General features: G+C 58.1%; 1 protein-coding gene across 2 annotated transcripts in view; it reads right to left on the reverse strand.

Moving 5' to 3' along the window:
• Positions 1-2,500, reverse strand: part of Vgll4 (vestigial like family member 4) — a 109,343-nt gene that overhangs the window by 106,792 nt on the left and 51 nt on the right. The window contains exon 1 of one of the 2 annotated variants that reach the window (XM_021191673.2): positions 1,490-1,829. The gene's annotated coding sequence lies outside the window, so the exon portion shown is untranslated. Of the gene's footprint in view, positions 1-1,489; positions 1,830-2,341 lie in introns of those variants that run through there. The other variant, XM_029535351.1, reaches the window with a different exon arrangement.

Genomic DNA, 2,500 nt, shown 5'->3' on the forward strand with positions numbered 1-2,500 from the left:
CCTGGAACTCCCTCTGTAGACCAGGCTGGCCTCGAACTCAGAAATCCGCCTGCCTCTGCCTCCCGAGTGCTGGGATTAAAGGCGTGCGCCACCACGCTCGGCTGGACCTCTTAGTTTTGAAAGTCTTCCTGGTCTACAAAAAGAGTTCCAGGGTAGCCAGCGCTACACAGAAAAACCCTGTCTTGAAAAACCAAATAAGTAATTGAAAAAAAATAAAACATAAAGTGAGGGAAACAACTAGTCAGCCAAATATAACTGAAACAAGGAGAGGGGTTTCACAAACGATCTTGGGTGCAGAATATTCGGAGGAAAGAACCCATAGATCCATCGTTTAGAGAGAGAGAGAGAGAGAGAGAGAGAGAGAGAGAGAGAGAGAGAGAGAGAGAGAGAGAGATTGCTAGAATGCACTATCAGCTCGGACTGTGCCACCAAGCCCTAAGGTCTTAGTCCCACTCTGCCTCGTGGGCATGCGCGGACTCCTAATTAGCTTCCGCGGGGAACAATGACCGCAGAGATTGAAGAGGAGTTAAAAGTTTGGCATGCCAGAATGGCATGCAAAACTGACCTTCAAATCATAAATCGCAAATAGACCTGTATTGTTTTATTACTTTGTTCTCAGAAATAACAAACAAACAAACTGGTGCCTACCTTCTTGGGTTTAGAAAAAACAATGTCAAAACTCCACAGCCTGGGTGGAAGTTTTCAAAGAGAGGGTTGTGATGGACGCGGTGGCTCAGGCCTTTAACCCCAGTATTCCAGAGGCATAGGCAGGTGGATCTCTTTGGGTTTGAGGCCAGTCTGGTCTACAAAGCGAGTTTCAGACTAGGCAAAGCTACAAAGAGAGATCCTGTCTCAAAAAAAAAAAAAAAAAAAAAAAAAAAAAAAAAAATTAAAGCGTGTTCTGATTCTGATAAACACTCCAAGACCGCCCACCTCCCCCACATCAGGCTGCTGGTTCTTATTAACCAGAGGAGGAAACAAGAGGAACAGACAAACGGGACCAACGATCAAAGTGAAACCGACTTTTTAATCATCTCCTTGAGAAGGGCGAACGCAGAGCCAGGAAAGCGCTAACGACGAGGCTGCCCCAGCAAGTCCTGTCATCCTCGCCTAAGACCTCAATGTCTCTGTGTGATGAATTCAAGACTCTTGAGCAAAGCCAAACAGACCACCCCCCCCCCCAAAAAAAAAAGGGCAAAGACCGGAGCTTTCCAGGGAGGCCTCACACTGTGTAGGAAGATCGCGCAGCCCTATTTTGAGCAGGGACAGGGAATGTACGGAAAGGGCCGGGTCCCGCAGCCCTCGCGCAGCCCAGAAGCTCTGCGGCCCGGACCCAGCGTTTGCCTTGCTTCGGGGCCTGTGCTCGCGCCCGGAACCGGGGTCAGATGGAGCTGGACGGTCCCGAGAGCACGAGCAGCCGCCCTCGGTCCGCGTCGGTTCCCCGTTTCCTAAAGTCACCGGACCTGGTCTGGGGTTTCCCGGCACTCACCGCTTGAGCGCCTCGGGCCGGCCGGGCCCCGCCGGGGGGCGCAAAGGACGGAGGCGGGGCACGCTCAGGGGCGCGCAGACTCGGGAACGCGCTCCCTCGCTCTCCCTCTCTGGGTTCTCCAACACGCGCGCACGCTCGGGAGCGCGAGGAATCCCTGGAATGAGGTGCAGCCAGCCCGCGCCGGGTCTCCTCCAGGCGGGCAGAGCCACGCCCAAGGCACGCCCCGGACACGCCCCTCAGGCCTGGCAGGTGGAGCCGCGCCCAGGTAAGCCCGCGGGGCCGCGCTGCACGGCCACGAGCGGCGCGTACCCTCAGGCGCCCGGCGCTCGGAATCCAAAGCTCCGACCTGGAACGTCGCTGAAGACGCGCTGCTCCCCGCGAGGAGCTCCAGCCGCATAGGGCACGTGGACACGGCGTCTCTCAGCATTCTCCACTCCACTCGCCACGCCCCCGAGCCCCACGGACGCGTCTTCCCGACCCCTGGGTGAACACCGGCGGCCACTCTGATGCGTGTCCAGGTGCCCGCCGCCGCCAGCCACGCGCTCACGCCAGGCTCCCGTCTCACTGTCCTCCCCACGCACGCTTCATGCCCCCGACTCCCGTAATCATTCCGCTTAGCCACGCAAGGCACCGAGTCACCTTCGCAGACCCCCCACACACACACCGATCCGCCTCTCTGCAGCCCGAGGGCAGGCGCGGCGGTAACCGCCTAGGAGTCTAGGCTCCGTGTTTGCACCTACGCGGCGACAGCCCCGTGGGGCGCCACACGGGGCCACACGCAGCCTCACCCTATGGTCACCAAACCCCACGCCCAAAGCCGTTGGGACACGACAGGCAGTCAGCCACACGTACCTGAAGGCACAGTGCGGTCGCACAGGCTTGGGACGTAGGGAGCCGGGGTGCCACTTATAATCAGAAAGACAGCCTGGGATAAGAACACTCCGAGCCGGCTAGGTTCCCTCCCATTCCAGTACTTCACGCGCGCGCGCGCCCGTTCACACTCACGCGAGG

The sequence above is a fragment of the Mus pahari genome, chromosome 2 (genome assembly GCF_900095145.1).
Source record: "Mus pahari chromosome 2, PAHARI_EIJ_v1.1, whole genome shotgun sequence".
Lineage (NCBI taxonomy): Eukaryota > Metazoa > Chordata > Mammalia > Rodentia > Muridae > Mus > Mus pahari.